Source organism: Chiloscyllium punctatum, chromosome 24, assembly GCF_047496795.1.
Source record: "Chiloscyllium punctatum isolate Juve2018m chromosome 24, sChiPun1.3, whole genome shotgun sequence".
In the NCBI taxonomy this organism is placed as follows: Eukaryota; Metazoa; Chordata; class Chondrichthyes; order Orectolobiformes; family Hemiscylliidae; genus Chiloscyllium; species Chiloscyllium punctatum.
Window position 1 is genome coordinate 35,836,612 of NC_092762.1, and position 22,574 is coordinate 35,859,185.

Consider the following 22,574-nt stretch of genomic DNA (forward strand, 5'->3'; position numbering starts at 1 on the left):
GCAGAGCCAGCCACGGTGTCATGAACATGTCTACTGCTGCCTTCCCCTGGTGAGCTCTCACCGCTCCCACTCAGCTCCTCTCTCTTCTCCCACTCAGCTCCTCACTCTCCCTGCTCCAATTCAGCTCCTCTCTCTCCCCACTCCCTCTGTTGCTGAAAATAGGCAGCTGATACTCGAGGTAAGTCCCATTTAAGTGTGAAATATACCCCGGTCCTCTCTCTCTATCTCGCCCTTCCTGAAAATACTCTCCCCATCTCTGCCTTACACAAGGACCGTTCCCTTTGACAGTCCTTGGTTTGTGCCACTCTCCCTGCTGACAGCTCCCTCCCCAGGAACGTTGCCCTGCAACAGGAAAATATGCAAAACTAGGCAGGGCCCTAAACAGTCCTTCCAGGTGAGACAGACCTTCACCTGCCTCACTTCCAACCCAGTTTACCGCATCAGGTGTTCCCGATGTGGCCTTTTCTACTTCGGGCAGACCGAATATAAACTTAGGGAACGGTTTGCTGAGCATCGCAGCCAAATCCGCAGGGGCTCACCGACCTCCCAGTCACTGCCCATTTCAATTCCCCTAACCACTCCCTTTCCAACATCACCATCCTCCCAGTCACTGCCCATTACAATTCCCCTAACCACTCCCTTTCCAACATCACTGACCTCCCCATCCTCTTCCAGTTTATGGTGTCTGGGCTGATTCCCTCAGGGAGACTCAGAATTCCATGGAATGAACCATTTCAGCTGATCTGGCAATGTCTTGATTCAATTTTCTCATTGTTGTGACAGTCCTCTCCAAGCTCTCACTCCTCCAGTTAGTCCCATTCCCTTGTCTTCTTCTCCACGTTCCCACACCACATTCTCCATTAATTAATTATCTGTTTCTGTCTTCAATATAAATCTTTGTGTCCCTCTGTATCTTTCCCTGGCCTTGGTTTATCGCTCCCCAGTCTATCGAGTGCTGCCATTGTGAAGCTCAGAAACAAGAAAAAGGTTTGGGTCGGGCTGTTGTTCACTTCCCGGATATATATGGTGGATGAGGTGAATACAATGTTTTCTCCCTCAGCAGGGAGCTGCCTGGGTTACCCTTGTTTTCCCAGTATAGTGGGATTCCCGATGGTGTACATGGCTCTGCAGGGTCCCCATGTCAATGGGGAGAGTTCGAGGAACTGAAGGACCTCTCACTCCATTAATGGTGCAGTGTGACCATGCACAGTACATCATGTTGGTGAATACCCACTGTCTTGGCAGCAGCCACAGTCTCTTCATTCAGAAGCAGTCAGCCATTCCCATCATCTTCAGGTCCCCAGGTAGAAAGAAATGATGGTGTCTCAGATGAGGCCACCCCTTCGGACACGGTTCAAAACACCCTGCTCCTCACCGCTCCCCACCGCCAACCAACCACATCAAAATATCCCGTGTGTATTGAGAGCAATGGGAACACTGGGAACATCAGGGATCAGACCATCAGGGAGATGGAGCAACACTTCTGGTGTTTGAACTAGGTCCTGCAATCTCCCTCCATTTATGTAATCTATGGCCTTGTATCCTTTCTGAAAAATTCACAGGTTCACAGTTAGCCACGCGACATTCCATCTGCCAAATGGTTATTTCCTGCTTATCCATTTACAGATCCTCCACCTCCTCTTGATAACTTTGTTTCCTTCCTATCTCAGCATCATCACCGAATTTCGTGAGAATATATTTGTTCCATTTATCTAAACCGTTGATATAATTTGCAAGTAGTTGAGGACCCAGCAGGTGTCTGTGCAGTTGTTATTTTCTGTTAAACTGATAAAGACTGATTTATCCCAGTGGATGGTATCTTCAATATGAGGCTGAGCCTTTCCCTCCACCAGGACTGTGTGCCGGCTGGTGTGGAGGCAGGAGATGTCCATCATCAGGCACTTTCCTTGACCATCTTTGACCTGTCACCATGAGAATTCTTGGATTCTGGAATCAATGTTGGGGAGTTACAAGGTAGCTCCTTTCTTGACCTTACAGCACGGTGCCATCACCATTGGTGGGTCTGTCCTGCTGTTGGGACAGGATATACCCAGGGATGGTGATGGGGCTGCGTGAAACATTACCCATCAGGTTTGATTCTGTGTGTAATGACAATGTCAGACTGTTTCCTGACCTGTCAAAATGAGGAATAAAGGTGACAATGGAGCAGGGAATAATGGCTTAAAAAGCTGAATGAAAGACACTCTATCTGATTACACAATGCATTCTCAAAAATGATTGAGGAACTCAATGCATACATTGAGGTAAATGGATACAATTTAATGACATCAGAGAGTCCTTGCTACAGGGTGTCTGATATTTGGAACTGAACATCCAGGAACCTTTATAATTGGGGACGTAATACAAAACATAAAAGGAGGTGGGGTAGATCTCCAAGTAAAAGTTGACATCTGTACGATTGTAAACAGAGAATCTTACATCAAATCTTCAAATTTTTGGCTTAATCTTATTGTTTCTGTTCGCAAAGTGCCAGTTGAGTTGGGTTTGGAGAGAGATTTTCACAATGACGTTGAGTGGATTTCACCAAACCTAATGACAGAAGGGCCTTAGTGATGGGACTTTTTATGACCCTATCACATTCTCAAACTGATATTCTCCAGAACATTCTTTAACCAACATTCCTCCGGAACAGTCTATGACTGACATTCTCCAACACATTCTACAACTGACATTCTCCGGAACATTCTATAAATGGCATTCTCTGGAACATTCTACAATTCACATTCTCTGAACATTCCATCACCAACATTCCCAGAATATTCTATTATTGACATTCTCTTAACACATTCTATAACCAACATTCTCTGGAACATTCTATAAACAGCATTTTCCAGAACATTCTCTGACCCACTTTCCCTGGAAGAATCTATAACCAACATTCTTCAGAACATTCTTTTACCAACATTTCTAGGAAAATTCTACAGCCCACATTCCCCGGAACATTCTCTAACTGACATTCCCCTGAACAATCTATATCCAACAATCTCTTGATCATTCTATAAGCAACATTCTCCAAAACATTCTAAAACTGACATTATTTGTGAACAGCCGGATGACATTTAATTGAAAGAAGATAAAATCCCGAGGGCAAAGATCCCGTTCCATGGAGAAGGAAACACTGTTTCGAAGTCCTCTCAGGCAGTTAAAGGACTTTCCCTTACGTTTACATTTCTTCAACTCAGAGGATTGATCGACCACAATTTAGACTAAAAGACAGAAGTTTGTAACGTCTGTTTGTCTTCAAGGAACTGGGACAGAATCCTTCAGGATGGCAATGTTTACTCTCTGTCTTAGGAACTGTAAAGAAGTGACCTGTCTGCTTTTGAGTGATCGAGTGTGTGGAATGTTCTAGAAACCATCGGGTCTTCTCGATGCATGTCTGTGTGTTTCGGGAGGGAGGGTTTCTTCTGTAATACATCACCTATCTGTCAGTAATTCAGAATTTACTATGTGTTATTCCAGCTCCAACTACATCAATAAATCTCTGAACGTTTCATTTTGAAAATCTCACTCTGATCTCAATCATTTGGAAAATATCGTTCAGGCTGATGTTCTAAATTGTTGGTTTTCCTTCCTCACAGTTAATGTCATGACGATCTTCGTCCTGCTTTATAAAGATTGTGGATTGTCTCCATGTGTCAGGCGTTACCTGGGGGCAATGGCAGTGACGGATCTACTGGTCATTATCCTCGATATGATATTAAGACACATTCCCATTGTTTATCGGGAGCAGTTTTATTTCCTATACTCCGTCCCCGTGTGTAATATCCACGCCGTCCTGCTTTATGCAGCCACTGACTGTTCTGTCTGGTTCACCGTCACTTTCACCTTTGATCGGTTTGTGGCCATTTGTTGCCAGAAGCTGAAAAATAAATATTGCAGTGAGAAAACAGCGGCTGTGGTTCTGGGAACAGTGACTGTGTTGTGCTGTTTAAAGAACATTTTCTGGTATTTCATGCTCACAGGTCTTTATCGGTTGGCGAACTCCCCCTGGTTTTGTTACATAATGAACGGTGTTCTATCTTCTCGTGTCTGGGTCACAATCGAGTTTCTCCACCACATTCTAACTCCAGCTCTCCCATTTCTCCTGATTCTGCTGCTCAATGTTTTCACCATCAGACACATTTTAGTGACCAGCAGAGCCCGCAGGAGACTCCGGACTCACACCAATGGGGACTCTCACCATGATACAGAAATGCAAAATCGAAAAACATCAATCATTTTATTGTTTGTGATCTCGGCCAATTTCATCCTGTTATGGTCAACATTAATACTGTATTCGATATGGAATCGGATGTTTAATTTGGCATATGCCTCTATGTATCTGCATCGCTTTGTGCAGGAATTGGGCTTCATGCTGCAGCTCCTCAGTTGCTGCACTAACACTGCGATTTACGCTGTGACCCAGACTAAGTTCAGACAGCAGCTGAAGAATGTGCTGAGATATCCCTTTACCCAAATTCATCAATCGATCAAATTTACTCATTAATCGATCCATCCAGGATTTTTTCATTTCAGTTCAATGTTTCAGCCTGTCGCTATGGTAACAGACTGAGGGTAGTGCTGGTTTTTCAAACCTTATTGAACAGGGACACATTTCAATGTTTCTCAACTCGGTGATCAGTGAAAAAAGGCAGCATTTCACTGAATGTATCTCTCACTTCAATCTGTAAATAATGAAATTCTTCATTGAGAAGTTCCAAGCTGCAGAACAAACTATTTTGTTGTTTGTGTTTGTGAGAATCAAAGCCCACTCACTTCAATAATTTCAGTCCGAGACAAGATCTGAATCAGTAGTGTCATTTATTTTACACTTGCAAGTGGGTGTCATGTCCCGTGTCTAAAAGGCAGAGGACATACACACATTAGGTTCAATTCATACATAATATTTATATGATTTAATGTCCATTGTTTTACATTGCTCCCTCCCCTACTTACATCATCCACTTCCCTAAGACCGGCCCCCATTACCCCTGTTTACCTCTTGCCTTATCCGGCCTTGTCTGTGATAAAATGCTTATTTCTGGTCTCACAAGGCTGTTTGACCTTATCCTGCTATAGGTCATTGTTAGGCCTATCCTTTCTTCATCATTATCTACCCCCTTCATCTGTGTCTTTCCCGAGGCCGTTCTGATCCCTATGACCCTTTTAATTGGGGTTTGTTCCTGTGTTTTCATAAAAGTGGGAAGCAGATGTTTATATCTACTGTTTGTACAGGCGTATCTAGCTTAACTTCATCCCCTCACAACATCTTATCTACTTGCCCATAATGTCTACCTTCTGACATAGAGTTTTAGCTAATATAAAAACAATTATATATTTCCTCCACATCGTTTCCATTCTTGTTGACTCAGCTCTTGGCTAAAACAATTACCCACTGGTGTGAGCTCATTTTACTTTGTAAGATGGAATTGCAGAAGTGCAGAAGTAACATTTAATTTACCTATATCCCACATGTTGAAGCAGCTGAGCTGGAGAGAGACAGATTCAGCCCCAAGTCCTGGTCCTTAAGGAAGGGGAGGGAACTGGGTCTGAGCTCAGGAGTTGGGTTTAAGTCACTAACCTTTACCTTCACCTCAGGATCACTGACTCTGACGTGGCCTCGGCAGATTTCATCTCTCTCTTCATATTCAGCTCTCATTTTCACAATTAGATTACATTACAGCGTGGAAACAGGACCTTCGGCCCAACAAGTCCACACCGACCCGCCAAAGTGAAACCCACCCATACCCATACATTTACCCCTTACCTCACACTACGGGCAATTTAGCATGGCCAATTCACCTGACCTGCACATCTTTGGACTGTGGGAGGAAACCGGAGTACCCAGAGGAAACCCAGGCCAACACGGGGAAAACGTGCAAACTCCACACAGTCAGTCGCCTGAGGCAGGAATTGAACCCGGGTCACTGGCGCTGTGAGGCAGCCGTGCTAACCACTGTGCCACCCAATGCCTCCCTCTTTCTCTCGTCCTCCCATTTTTGTTTCCTGTTGCTCATATCTCAGATGCAACATCGGTCAGCCAAAACTGCTGTGTCACCAAAGAAATTGTTTGAAGAATAACAAAACTGTGCAACATGAGAGATTCACAAGCTGTGATGCTCTCACCACCAAAAAGATCATCCACTCATGTAGTAGCATGTCGAGACCACAAGAGGGTGGCATTGTATCGCATTAAAGACGATCTGTTTGGGCGGTGCAAAAGAGACTCAGTCTTTGATTTATCACTTTTTAATTCATTCATTTATTCAAACGTGGCTCCAGTCCCATTGCACCGAGAGACAGATCCACAGCACAAACATATAGAGGCACACATTTAGAGATACACACCAATATGACAATTGTATCACTTTACACACAAGAGAGACAGACAGACAGACAGACAGGGGAGAGACGGGTAAACTCCATTTCAATGGATTCACCCCCAGAACAACAGAGATCCTGCTGCACAGTGACACAGACTTAGAGACACACTGAGACAGAGAGACGCACACTAATACACACACTTACCTACAGCAGCTGATGTGCACACAGCAACAGAGTAAAGATAGATCAACAGAGACAGTTCAGTACAGATACACACACACACAGAACAAAGAAAATTTACAGCCCAGAAACAGGCCCTTCAGCCCTCCAAGCCTGAGCCGATCCAAATGTACTGTCTGAACCTGTCGGTCAATTCCTAAGCATCTGTGTCCCTCTGCTCCCCACCTACTCATGCATCTGTCCAGATGCATCTTAAATGAATCCACCGTGCCTGCCTCTACCACCTCTGCTGGCAACGCTTTCCAAATGCCCACCAACTTCTGTGTGAAGTATCCCCCTTAAACTTTTCACCTCTCACCTTGATAGCATGACCTCTCGTTATTGAATCCCCTTCACCCTGGGAAAAAGCTTGCCTCTATCCACCCTGTCTGTCCCCTTCATGATTTTGTAAACCTCAATGAGGTCCCCCCCAATCTCCTTTTTTCTAATGAAAATAAACCTAACCTCTCTTCATAGCTAGCTCCTTCCATACCAGGCAACATCCTCGTAAACCTTCTCTGAACCCACATCCTTTTGGTAATGTGGCGACCAGAACTGTACACAGTATTCGAAATGCAGCCGAACCAATGTCTTGTACAATTTTAACATAACTTACCAGCTCTTATACTCAATGCCCTACCCAGTGAAGGCAAGCATACTATGTACCTTCTTGACCACTCTATCCACCTGTGCAGTAACTTTCAGGGAACAATGGGCCTGCACTCCCAGCTCTCTCTGCCCATCAACTTTTCCCAAGGCTCTTCCATTTATTATATAATTCGCTCTAGAATTAGACTTCCAACACCTCACATTTGTCTAGATTGAAAGCCATCTGCCACTTTTCCGCCCAACTCTCCAGTTTATCTCTTTCCTCCTGTATTCTCTGACAGTCCCTTTTGATTTCTGCTACTCCATCAATCTTTGTGTTATCTGCAAATTTGCTGATCATACCAACAGTGCCCTCTTCCAGATCATTTATGTATATTACAAACAACAGTGGCCCCAGTACTGACCCCTGTAGAATACCACTGGTCACCTTTCTCCACTTCGAGAAACTCCCTTCAACTACTACTCTCTGTCTCCTGTTGTTCAACCAGTTCTTTATCCACCTCGCGAGAACACCCTGCACATCATGTGACTTCACTTTCTCCATTAGTCTACAATGGGGAACCTTATCAAACCCCTTATTAAAGTCCATGTATATGACAGCAACAGCCCTTCCTTCATCTAACAACTTGGTCACTTCCTCGAAGAACTCTATTAAGTTGGTTAAGCACGATCTTCCCCGCACAAAACCATGTTGCCTATCACTGATAAGCCCATTCTTTTCTAAATATAAATAGATCCTATCCCTCAGTACCTTCTCCACCACTGACATCAGGCTCACTGGTCTGTAGTTACCTGGAATATCCCTACTACCCTTCTTATACAGGGGGACAATATGAGCAAACTTCCGGTCCTCTGGCACATCACCTGTACTTAAGGATGCCACAAAGATATTTGTCAGAGCCCCAGCTATTTCCTCTCTCACCTCCCTCAGTAACCTGGGATAGATCCCATCCGGTCCTGGGGATTTGTCCACCTTAATAACCTCTAACACACCCAACATATCTTCCCTACTTATACCAACATGATCCTGACTAATCAAACTTCTATCTCGAATCTCAAGGTTCATCATGTTCCTCTCCTCAGTGAACACTGATACAAATTAATCATTCAGAATCTCACCCATTCTCTCAGGTTCGGCACACAGCCTTCTTTCAATATCTTTCTGTGGACCGATCCTTTCTCTAGTTACCTGCTTGTTTCTTATATAAGAATAAAATGCTTTGGGATTTTCCTTAATTCTGCTTGCTAAAGCTATTTCATGACCCCTTTTAGCCTGCTTCATTCCTCAATTAAGACTGGTCCTACTCTTGCGATATTCCTCCAGGGCCCGTTCTGTTCTTAGCTGCCTAGACCTTATGTCTGCTTCCCTTTTCCATTTGGCTAGCCGTACAATTTCTCCTGTCATCCACGGTTCACGAATCTTGCCTTTCCTATCCCTTGCCTTCAATGGGACATGCCTATCCTTAACCAATCTTTGAAAGCCTCCCACATCTCAAATGTGGACTTCCCTTCAAATAGCTGTGTCCAATCCACATTTCCCAGCTTCTGCCTAATTTCGATATAATTGGCCTTGGCCCAGTTTAGTACTCTTCCCTTAGGACCACTCTCTTTTTTATCTACGAGGATTCTAAACTTACAGAATTGTGGTCACTGTTCCCAAAGAAATCCCCCACCGCAACTCCTACCACCTGTCTTGGCTCTTTCCCCAGTACCAGGTCCAATATGGTCCCTTCCCTCGTCGGACTATTGACAAGCTGCTCTAGAAAACTCTCCTGGACACTTCGTACAAATTCTACTCCATCCAGATCTCTGACGCTAAGTGTATCCCAATCAATGTTGGGAAAATTAAAATCTCCCATCACCACCACCCTGTTGCCTCTACATCTTTCCATAATCTGTTTACCTATTTGTTCTTCTACCTCACGTTCACTGTCGGGAGGCCTGTGTACAGCCCCAACAATGTAACTGCACCCTTCTTATTTCTCAGCTCCACCCATAATGCCTCACTACCCAAGACCGCCGTAGTGTCCTCCTTTAGCACAGCCGTGATATCGTCCCTGACCAGCAATCCAACTCCACCCCCTCTTTTACTTCCCTCCCTGTCCTGTCTGAAGTGTCTATATCCTGGAACATTTAGTTGCCAATCATCATGCCCTTCCTTCACCCATGTCTCTGTGATTGCAATAATGTCATACTCCCAGGCACCAATCCAAGCCCTAAGTTCATCTGCCTTACCCACGATACTCCTTGTATTAAAGTAGATGCATTTCAGGACACCAGTTCTTTTGCTCTCACATGCTCTCTGCCTATTCTTCCCTTTATTAATGCTATCTTCATAATTCTTACAGTCTCCAGTCTCCACCTCTCTGCCTACTTGTTTTCTCTTCTGGTTTCCAGTCCCCTGTCACATTAGTTTAAAACCTCCCCAACAGCGGAAGCAAAAACTCCCCCAAGGACATTGGTTCCGGTCTGGTTCAGATGTAGACCATCCCTTTTGTAATAGTCTCACCTTCCCCAGAACCAGTCCCAATGTCCATCAAATCTGAACCCCTCCCTACTGCACCATCTCTCAAGCCGTGTGTTCATCCTGCCTATTTTTTCATTTCTACACTGGCTAGCACGTGGCACTGTTAGTAATTCTAAGATCCCTACATTTGAGGTCCTCCTCTTTAACTTCCCTCCTAGCTCCCTGAATTCTCCTTTCAGGACCTCATCTTGTTTCCTACTTATATCGTTGGTGCCTGTATGCACCAAGACAACTGGCTGTTCACCCTCCCCTTTTAGAATGCTCTGCAGCCGATCAGTGACATCCCTGACCCGAGCACCTGGGAGGCAACATACCATCCGGGAGTCCTGTTTTTGGCCACAGACTCGCCCATCTACTCCCCTCACAATAGAAACCTCTATGACTATGGGCCTAGGAGTCTTTTTCCCACCCTTCTGAACAGCAGTGCCTACCACGGTGCCATGATCTTGACAACTGCTGCCCTCCCCCAGTGAGCCATCTCCCCCAACAATATCCAAAACGGTATACCTGGTTTGGAGGGAGATGACCACAGGGGACACATGCACTGCCTTCCTACTCTTTTTCTGTCTTTTGGTCACCCATTCACTGTCTCCCTCAGCAATCCTAACCTGTGGTGTGACCAGTTCACTAAACGTGCTATTCATGATCTCCTCAGCATCACAGATGCTCCACAGTGAGTCCATCCACAGCTCCAGAGCCGTCATGTGGTCAAACACAAGCTGCAGCTGGACACACTTCCTGCAAGTGTAAGAGTCAGGAACATCAGACACGTTCCTAAACTCCCACCTCAAGCAAGAGGCACATGCCATGGGTCTGAGGTCCCCTGCCATTGTAAGCTTAGCTTTATATCAACCAACTGAAATCAAACAATGCACTTAAATAAATGGAAAAGAACGATAAGAAATAAAAGCCTTACCTGAGTGGGTCTTTTTCTTCCGGTTAGAGGAGGGGGCTGCGGGAGGGAGATACGACACATGTTTAGCCACTGCCCAAATATAAATTAAGCCCATACCTTCCCAGCAGCCCTCGCTTCACGCCTCCTTCTCTCCTCGACGTTCTGGCAAAATGGAGGCCTGACTCCCGCGCGCACACACACACAGACACAGACACACTCACAGACACACACACACACACACACATACATACACACAGACACACACACAGACGCATACACACAGACACACACACACAAATACACACACACAGACACAGACACAAACACACACAGACGCATACACACGCACACAGACACACTCAGACACAGACACACACACAGACACAGACACACAGACACATACACACTCACACAGACACACACACAGACACACAGAGACACAGACACACACGCACACAGACACACACACAGACACAGACAGACACATATACACGCACACAGACACACACATAGACACACACACACAGACACAGACACACACACAGACACATACACACAGACACACACACACAGACACAGACACAAACACACACAGACACATACACACGCACACAGACACACTCAGACACAGAAACACACACAGACACAGACACACAGACACATACACACTCACACAGACACACACACACAGACACACAGAGACACAGACACACACGCGCACAGACACACACACAGACACAGACAGACATATATACACGCACACAGACACACACATAGACACACACACACAGACACAAACACAGACACAGACACACACACAGATACAGACACACACGCACACAGACACAGACACACACAGACACATACACATGCACACAGACATATATACACGCACACAGACACGCAGAGACACATACACACACACAGACACACATACACAGACACACAGACACAGACACACACACAGACACACACAGAAACACACACAGACAGACACACAGACACAGACAGACACAGACATACACACACAGACACACAGACACACACTCAGACACACAGATACATACACACAGACACACACACACACTCACACACACATACATGCATGCACACACACAGACAGACACACACGTACATAGATACACACACGCAAACACGCACACAGATACACACGCACACATAGAAGACACACACGTGCACACATACACACGCACGTACACAGATACACACACACATTCACACACAAAGATACACGCACAGACACACACGCACACGCACACACAGATACACACACACATACACGCGCGCACACACAGATATACACACACAAATACACAAACACACACACACGCACACACATACACATGCACATAGATACACACACACACATGCACACAGATACACAGACACACTGATAGACGGTAATACACACATCCACATACACTTCCTCACACACTCATAGCTACAAATTTGCAGAGATAGTTCAATTGAGATAGATACACAGACAGTTACAGATAGAGAATCACATACAAAGAGACACACACAGGCACATTTATACACTCAAACTTACAGACTGATATAGATTCATACACATACAAAGACAGCAACAGACACAGACTGAGGTGTGGATGTGCAAACAGACCTTTACACAGACACAGACAAACACACAGAACCATACGCACACAAACGCACTCACACAAACACACAGACACATATTGTTATGGACCAGGCCATACCACCTCAAAATATATTGAGAAGGTAGCTTAGGCCCTAACGTTTTCTTATTTTAAAGGCAGATAGGAAATCAATATTCCAGGTGTGATGTAGCTGGTCTGAACACTCAGCTTTCAGCAAAACAGAATTTATGAAAGCACAACAGAATAACAAAAGAAAATCAAATTTAGAATAACATCATTGCGAGAAAACTTAACTATCCAGATACAGCAAATTAACGATGGGACTGTTCTAATCCAGACATCCCAGAACACACACTTTAGCAAAATAGGTAAACTGAAACAGATTCTTGCAGGCAGAAGAGAACAACATCCAAAGAAATTCGAGAGTGATAGTAAGTTAGGATTCATCTGCTGAGGGTTGGAATCTTTTCTGGACTTGTGACTGCCACAGCTAAACCTAACTGGAAAGAAAAATCCTGTACTGAGAGAACTGGCCACTCCCCTGCCATTGTTAACCTCGGCTCTTTCAAGCCCCTTCAACACCTCTGCCTTTACAACCTCTCTTCTCCATGTTGGTGGAATTGAGGAACTGCAAGAGTACAACAATACCATAGTTGGAGTTATGTACAGGCCTCCAAACAGTCGTCAGGGGATGGGGGCACAAGATACAACCGGAGATGCAAAAGATTTGGAGGAAATGCAAAGGTACAGTGATCATTGGGAATTTCAATATGCAGGTGGACTGGGAAAATCAGGTTGGGAACAGTTCGCAAGAAAGTGAATTTGTGGAATGTCGATGAGATGGCTTTTTGGACCAACTTGTGGTGGAGCCCAGTAGGGAACAGGCAACACTGGATTTAGTGATGTGGAATGAAGTAGACTTGATCAGGGAGCTTAAGGTGAAGGAATCCTCAGCAGGCAGTGATCATAATATGACTGAAATTACTCTGCAATTTGAGAGGGAGATGATAGAATCAAAGGTAATAGTATTACAGCTGAATAAAGGCAACTACAGAGGCATGAGAGAGGAGCTGGGTAGAATTGACTGGGAGAGGAGTGTATCAGGAAAGACAATGGAACAGCAATGGCAGGAGGTTCTGGGAGTAACTCAGGAGACACAGCAGAGATTCATCCCAAGGGAAAAGAAGCATGGTACAGGGAGGATGACTAAGGAATTCAGGGATAGCATAAAAGTAAAAGAGAAAACAGATCATTTGGGGAAGTGTAATGAGAAACCAAAGGATTAGGCACTTGCAAAGACCAATAGAGAGCAACAACAAAAGAAATAAGAACGGTCACGATGAAAAATGACGGTAAGCTAGCCAGACATATCACACAATACCGTAAGAGTTTCTTTCGACAGATAAAGGGCAAATGAGATGAAGAAGTGGACATTGGGCCGCTGGCAAATGACACGGAAAGATAGTGGTGGGGAAAAGGAAATGGCTGAAGAATTAAATAATTATTCTGTGTCAGTCTTTATTGTGGAAGATATGATTAACATCCCAAAAAAATCAAGAGAGGGTAGGGACAGAGCTCGTGTGGTGGCCATCACCAAAGACATCAACTTCATTAATCCTGATCTGTTCCAGCCTGTTTCCCAGCTCCTCAAAGTTCTCATTCTCAACACGGTCCCTTTCCTCAGTGAAAACTGAAGCAAAAATCTCATTTAGGGTTTCCTCTATCTCCTCAGATTCCACACACAAGTTCTGTACGCTATCCCTGACTGATCCTACATTCTCTTATTCCTCATATATGAGTAAAATGCCTTTGGGTTCTCCCTAATCCTTCCTGCCAAGCCTTTTTCGTGCCCCCTCCTGGCTCTCCTCAGTCCATTTCTGAGCTCCTTTCTGGTAAGCCTGTAAATCCTCTAAAGCTGTGCTAGATCCTTGCTTCCTCCACCTCACATAAGCTACCTTCTTCCTTTTGACAACAAGTTCCCCTGTTCTTGTCAACCAAGGTTCCTTAATCTTACCCCTTCTTGCCTGTGTCTGTGGACAAATATGTGCAACACTTGCAACAACTGCTCCTTAAATAGTCTCCACATGTCTGTTATACCCTTTCTGTGGAACAATTGCTCCCAATCTGTACTTCCCAACTCCTGTCTGGTAACGTCATAAGTTCCTTTTCCCCAATTAAATATCTTCCCTTGGGAACTGGTCCTTTCCCTTTCCAAGGCTATAGTAAATGTGAGGCAGTTGTGGTCACTGTTACCAAAGTGTTTCCCAACGTGAGACCTGCAATCTGCCCTGGCTCATTGCCGAGCACCAAATCCAAAATGGCTTCTCCCCTTGTCAGCCTGCCTACATACTGAGTAAGGGAACCCTCCTCAACACACCTGACAATAACAGCTCCATCCAAAACATCTGAACTAAGGAGGTTCCATTCGATATTGGGACAGTTAAATCACCCATAACAACAACCCTGTGACATCTGCCAGCCGATGAGTTCTTTGATCTCTCTCCTGCTATTAGGGTGTCTGTAGGAAACCCCCAATGAGGTGACTGCTCCCTTGCTGTTCATACTGACTCAGTAGACAAACATTCCACAACAGCCTTCCTTTCTGTAGCCATGATGCACTCTCTGATTAGCAATGTCACACCCCCTCCTCGTTTTCCACCCTCCCTGTTCTTTTTAAATGTTCTAAACCCTGGAACATCTAGCAACCATCCCTGCCCCTGTGAAACCCACGTCTCCGTTATGGCCACAACATCATAGTCCCAAGTACTGATCCACGCTGTCAGTTCATCACTCTTATTTCTGACACTCCTGGATGTACTGGCCCTGGAGTTTGTTCAGAGAATGTTCATGAGAATGGCCCCAGGAATGAAAAGCTTAACATATGAGGAATGTTTCAGGACTCTGGGTGGGGTTCAGAAGAATGATGGGGAATCTAATTGAAACCTGGAATACTGAATGTCCTGGACAGAATGGATGTTGGGAAGATGCTTCCATTGGTAGGAAAGACTAGGACTGAGGGCACAGCTGTAGGGTAAAGGGAAGACCTTTTTAAATGGAGTCAAGGAGAAACATCTTCAGCCAAATCGTGATGAATCTATGGAATTCACTGCCTCAGAAGGTTGTGGAGACCAGGTCATTGAATATATTTAAGAGGGAGATAGATAATTTCTTAACTGTCAAGGGGATCAAGTGTTACAGGGAGAATAGGGATGAGAAACGTAGCAGCCATGATTGAATAGTGGAGCAGGCTCAATGGGCTGAATGGCCGAATTTTTGCTTTTATGTCTTATAGATTAAAAAATTGAAGAACAAAATAAGCTTGTTAAAGTGACAGCATTGTCACATCCAGATGCTCTGACACAGACATACATACAGATACACAGAAACACACACACCGACACACATAAACGCACACATGAAACATGTACACACAGACACACTGACTCACACATCTATACAGATACACAGAAACCTATACACACACAGACTGTAGTGTGCAGTAAATGACACTTGCCTGTGTTGAACCATTGAGAGAGTGAGACAGTGCTGTGGTGTCCCTCAGCTGTTGTCAGGGAGGGGGCGAATGTCTAACAAACTGCAGCTGTGTTTCTGTGTGGATTTCAGGTCTCAGGCCAATTGGTGTGTGTGAGAGAGAGAGAGAAAGAGAGGGATTGCGGATACTGCTGGAAGCTCAGTTCCAGTTTTGAACCTTTACCAACCTGTCCCTGAAACAGACCCTGTCTGAAGTGAACCCCAGGAGCAGTGTCTATCCCTCATGGAAGCAAGTGAGTGTGAGAAATCAGCAAGAGAGAGAGAGTAATGTTGAGTATCACCTTTTCAGACTGTGTCTTTCCTGAACTCCTGCCTGATAGCCGATCACTTTCTCACATTGTCACTTTATGTTAGAAACGAAAATCGCTTCTTAATAATCGCTCTAGACAAATTCAGGAAAACAAAGTTTTATTAGCAAGTCTGCAGAGTCAGGCAGCCTTCTGAGTAAAAGGCGCGCTGAGGCTTACAAAGTTTCTCATTATATACAGTACAAATCCCTCCCCTCCTTGGCTCTAACAAGCCATGAGGTTCACATTCTTAAAAACATCATTATTCTCCAACTTGTATCCTTATCACAAAGTCTGCAACAAATGTCTCCAGACCCTCCCCTTCCTGGCTCTTAATGAGCCATGAGGTTCACATTCTTAAAAACATCATTATTCTCCAACTTGCATCCTTATCACAAAGTCTGCAACAAATGTCTCCAGACCCTAGAGGTGTTATTTTTCTCTCCCTGTAGTCTTATCAGTCAAAGACTTATTCTTCTCTGTGCTGTAGCAGATGTCTCTGTATCAATCTGTAGCAGATGTCTCTCGAGTCGTTTCCCTGTCTTGCAGCCTTTATCAGTCAAGGACTCCTTCTTCCCTGCCTGTGTTAATGGTTTCATCAATCAAGGGCCTGTTTGTTTTTACTCTGCTCACAAATTGTCAGCATTCTGCACAATTTAAACTATTCTACTTTTGAGTATACAAAATGTTTTAGAAAAGAAACAAAAGTTTTGTCTTTTATTATAGATCAGTCTGTGGTCCAGGCACATCTTAAAGTTTAAACCGAAATTACCTCTCACAATTCCACCCTTTTCTTTCTTTAAGATGTGCCTGACCAATATAGCCCCCCCTCCTCAAGGGCCCGGGAAATCCTTGGTCTTTCGCAGCAACATCACTTTAAGTTCACGCGTCCCATGTTGTGGAACCACCACTGCCTGGAGTCGGGAAATATTTTTCTGAATTAAAAACTGAATACAGGGAGTTAGGCAGGGTAATACGAGAAGAAGAATCATGCCCCCCCCAACCACCAGCTACCACCTAGGAGACCATCCCACCATCCGATGCCACTAAGAGGACGCCAAGATTGTACTGGCACATGGGCCAATTTCCGAATTTCATCGGAAATTTTCAAAATCGCTTTACCATTGTCGTCAATTTCTAGACAGCAGTTAGTCAGGTTAAACTTCCCGTACACACCCCCCTCCGAGGCCAACAGATAATCCAAGGCAAGTCGGTTTTGATATATAGCAGCCCTCATCTGATCCTGCTGCTTAGCCAGCAACTCCAGGGCCAGGGCAGTCCGGTTAGTAATAACCTCTACGACTGCTTGGAGCCTGATAATTCGATTTAACATATAGATAGGAGTACGATATCCCCATGATCCGTCCTGTGCCCATGTAGCTGGCCCGTAGTATTCAATAATCCGGGCCGGTGGCCACTCATCCCCCCAATCACCGACTTGGATATCCCTTGGTGACCTACGGAGGGAGTCAAAGAGTTTAATCCCCAAATCATCGCCTTCCTCCCGGGGTAATAGGAAGAACGCAGGTCGTATTAGACCCAGGAAGCATACCCCAGCCCATCCCATGGGCAGTTTGGAGTATGCCCGATTGCCGCATATCCAAAATAGGCCATCTGGAGCAGGCCCCCCCTGTTTCGCAACTTTATTCCACACCTCTTTTACCCCAGGAATGCCCTCATAAGGGCCGGAGCCGCTACAATTCCAAAACCGAGAGTCATCACCCAGCCTCACACAATTGCGGTTCTCCTGTTTTGCAATGTACCATGTGATATCCTTAGGCCTTGTGTGGTTGCATTCAACACACTCTGACAGGGGCTGATACCCACCTCAATCTTCCCTTTCCCTTCAACACACAACTGGCCTTCCGGGCTGTTAGTCAGTCTCCACCTCTGTCCTTTTCTTTCGTTGACATGTGTCCAATTATACTGATGTAACTCCCATATATCTAAGCTATGACCAGACCACGGCCATTGTTCAGTCATATGCGGCCCCCCACAAACCCAGCAATTGCTAATATTTAACACGGTGGCTATCCTAGACGTAAGATCAATAAACAGGTTCTGTGTTACATCGGGAAGTTTGATCTCCTCTTCTACCTCCTTGTATATAGACGGCACCTTGGAGACAACGACCGTCCTTTGACGGTCCTGCTCTTTCTCTAACTTCCGTACAGTATTCTGTACTCTGGTCTCCCTGACTCTGTCCACATGTTCCTTGAGCAACATGGAGGGTAGGCCCCACTGCCCAGCTTTGTTAACACACACCCAGTGGTCATTTTTAGGGCATCCACGGACTTTGCCACCGTATCCTTTATTATACACCTGATAATAGGGTCTTCCACCCTCCCGACATTCTTGCCGTGCACTCACATCGTAACACCTATCGTCCACATAGGAATGGGACACAATGTTCCCGAGTAGATTCAAATCCCAAGTCTTACTATAGTTCGACATTTGTCACATCTCCCCTCACCCTCCCCCACATACAGGAGTAAATTGATCAATATCCCCACCAATACAGTCCAAGTAGAGTTCATTATTGCTGTCTTTTCAGTTTTACCACCAACGGCTTGTCCCCTTGCTCGCATGTCCAAGTGCTTTCTCCTTCAGACGGAACAGGCCCCTTTATCCTCGATGCGTGGACCCACCCTTTCTCTTTCGTCCGAACAGCTGCTTCAGTTGTTAACAGAACCAGGAACGGTCCTTCCCACTGCGGCTGGAGCTTTTCGGCCTTCCAGGTCTTAACAAGTACCCAGTCTCCGGGCTCCACCTCATGCAAGAGGAAGTCGAGCGGCGGAGTGTGAGCCAGGAGACCTTTCCTCCGGAGTTCTCTTGGGCAAATTTGACCTCAGTGGGATCCCTCCTGCGCCACGTGGTGTACCACAGATTGAGGTCACCTTTGATATTGACGCAAATGGCATCTTGAATGTCTCTGCTGTGGACAAGAGCACTGGCAAAGAGAGCAAAATCACCATCACCAATAACAAGGGCAGGTTGAGTAAGGAGGAGATCGAGAGGATAGTGCAGGAAGCGGAGAGGTACAAAGGTCAGGATGATATGCAGCGTGAGAAAATTACAGCCAAGAATTCCCTGGAGTCGTACGCATTTAACATGAAGAGTTCAGTGGAGGAAGAGAAAACGAAAGGCAAGATCAGTGAGGAAGATAAGAACAAAGTCATCGAAAAGTGTAACCAGGCCATCTCCTGGCTGGAGGCAAACCAAACAGCAGAGAAGGAGGACTTTGAGCAGCAGTTGAAAGATTTGAAAAAAAAATATGCAAGCCCATCATTGCCAAACTTTACCAGGGAGGTATGCCCGAAGGGCCATTCTCAGAACAAGTCAGAAAGGACCCTTCTGGTGGACCAACAATTGAAGAGGTTGATTGAAACTTTAACTCTCTTCAAAGTAATATCATTTTCAGTTGGTCTCTCTTCTCCACCATTCCATCCCCCCACCTCCCTGAAATTGCAACAGTCCTTTAGAATTTCTCGGGGCTTCTGTAAACCCAGTTGATTTGGACATTTGCACAGTTAGGTAAATGATGGCCTACATTTCTGAAGTTTGGGTGTTTGAATGGTAGCAATTAAACGTGTCAATGGTGAATTTTTCTGCAAACTGTTTCCTGTATGTTTTATACATTGAGTAGTTTACACCCTTTTAGCTGCTAATGGAGTTCTTTCTCAGTTTTCTGCACACTACAAGAATGCACCGTATGATTCAGAAATTCAGTCAGTTGTCACTAATCCTGAGAAGTTATTGTTTAGACAGGTTATACTTACAGTTAAGCAAGCCAGCTATCCTTTCTGTCATGTAGTTGGAACAGTGTTCCCTTATAATAAATAGTATACAACAGAGATTCTATTTTCATACATACCACAAGAAGGTGGTGTTATAACAATTGGCAGCCTTTGCAGACTTAATTTGTATGCAATTATTGGGGAAAGTAATCACAATTAAATATCTTTGGTGGAAAATGCATAACATCCGAGCAGTGGCTATCAATAATACAATTTCTCTCCGTGCACAACCAATTTTCAGATGATGTCCTTTGTGTTCTCCAAAAGCTTGTTTAACCATTTGAATCATTAAGTGGATAGGACCAATTTTCATGCATTGTGTGTCTGTTGCTGTCATAAATGTTTTTTTGTTTGCAGCAAAATTTAAGTTTTTTTTTGATACCTTCCAGACATTGATTCTCTCACAATCTTTTCCATTTTTATGACTTTTCTTTCAACTCTGTCTGTTTTTTTCCTTGGTTAATCATTCTTTGATATTCCCTTCCTGGAATCATTTTTCCTCACTGAGGAAACTGGGAGTCATGAACTATTTTCATAAAAGTGTGCAGTTGTTCATTAGTTGTCTTTTCTATTAAACTTCTTTCTGAGTCCACTCCAGTTAACTCTGCACAATGCCTACCTTCTTCGAGTTTATAGCACAGTTGTTTTCAACCCAAGTTTCTTACTCTTAACATGAATGCTAACTTCTATCATATTATGGTCACTGTAACCTTTAGAGTTTATTTTTACTTTGTGATCATGTATTAAACCTTCCTCAGTATATATTATCAGACGCAAAATAGCTTGATTCCCATTTGGATGTAGAACATATGATTCTAGAAAAGTGTCCTTCTGACTTCCTTAGGCAACTTGATTTTCCCAATCTACATGAAAATTAAAATCACCAGTGATAAATATACTGCCTGTTTTTTTACACACCTTATTTTCTCCCTGAACTATTCTGTCCCAAAGAAAGCTACTGTTGATGGGTCTGTGGACAACTCCCAGCAGCATCTTTACCCATTATTTTTATAAGCTCCCACTTATATGGATTTTACAACATATGTTTCCAAGATCATTTCCTGCTACTTATACTTATTCTATCTACAAATAACAAAACATACCCCAGCCCATCCCTTAATCGCCTTAGATCCCTTATTTCCCATTGCCGAGGACTTCGTAATTTTCCCGTGATAATCTATCACAATTTAGCCAATTCCCGGACCTTCAGTCCCGTGATCGCCCAGGTTCCTTTGCAGGCACCCCCGGTCTTTGGATTCCTGTGTCCTACGTCTCTGTGACACAGATCACAGGCACCCCGTAGGTACACGTTCCTCCTCAAACACGGTCTCTGCAAAATCCCTCACAGGCAAGCCCCGGTCTCTAGATACCTGAGTCCCACGTCTCTGTAGAAAAATCCACAGGCACCCCGTAGGTCCCCAGGCCTCCGGAAACACGGTCCCCGCAAGTTTTTTCTTACCTGGGTTCGGTGCACCGAAATTACTCGATCGTTAACCGTCCCCACTGCCTCGGCCACACCCCTCCTTTGTTTTCCTGAGCCTCCCGGATATCACTCGCTCAAGCCGCGCGGGGCGACAAGCAAGGAATCAGGGACTGCTGAAATCAGCAGGGTGCACCTTCTCCGATGTCCTTCCTCAGCTCCCCCCGCGGCCGGAGTGTTGATCCCGGACGACGAGCCCCCAAGTTGTTAGAAACGAAAATCGCTTCTTAATAATCGCTCTAGACAAATTCAGGAAAACAAAGTTTTATTAGCAAGTCTGCAGAGTCGGGCAGCCTTCTGAGTAAAAGGCGCGCTGAGGCTTACAAAGTTTCTCATTATATACAGTACAAATCCCTCCCCTCCTTGGCTCTAACAAGCCATGAGGTTCACATTCTTAAAAACATCATTATTCTCCAACTTGTATCCTTATCACAAAGTCTGCAACAAATGTCTCCAGACCCTCCCCTTCCTGGCTCTTAATGAGCCATGAGGTTCACATTCTTAAAAACATCATTATTCTCCAACTTGCATCCTTATCACAAAGTCTGCAACAAATGTCTCCAGACCCTAGAGGTGTTATTTTTCTCTCCCTGTAGTCTTATCAGTCAAAGACTTATTCTTCTCTGTGCTGTAGCAGATGTCTCTGTATCAATCTGTAGCAGATGTCTCTCGAGTCGTTTCCCTGTCTTGCAGCCTTTATCAGTCAAGGACTCCTTCTTCCCTGCCTGTGTTAATGGTTTCATCAATCAAGGGCCTGTTTGTTTTTACTCTGCTCACAAATTGTCAGCATTCTGCACAATTTAAACTATTCTACTTTTGAGTATACAAAATGTTTTAGAAAAGAAACAAAAGTTTTGTCTTTTATTATAGATCAGTCTGTGGTCCAGGCACATCTTAAAGTTTAAACCGAAATTACCTCTCACACTTTATGTCTCTTTTTTTCGCACTTTGTGTCCCTGTATCTTTCTCTCAAAGTCTCTCCTCCTTTCTCTCTTTTGGTCTTTCTGTCTTCCCCTCCTGCGTCTCTGTCTGCCACACTCTCAACTCTTTATTTTATTCTCCCTCTGTCTGTCAATTCCCTCCAGCTGTGTGTCCCCCTCCCTCTCTGACTGCATTTTTTCTATCCCCTATCACCACCTTTCTGTCTCTCCCTCTCTCTGTATTTTCCCTGCTCCTCCCCCAAACGTTTTTCTCGATCCAAAATTGCTGAATGTGACTCCCAGCCAAATGTTACCTCTCGAACT

At 44.6% G+C, this 22,574-nt stretch overlaps 1 pseudogene; it reads left to right on the forward strand.

The window, feature by feature from the left end:
• The first annotated feature begins 12,905 nt into the window (after positions 1–12,905).
• Positions 12,906–19,439, forward strand: LOC140494852 (heat shock 70 kDa protein-like; annotated as a pseudogene).
• Positions 19,440–22,574: the final 3,135 nt, after the last annotated feature.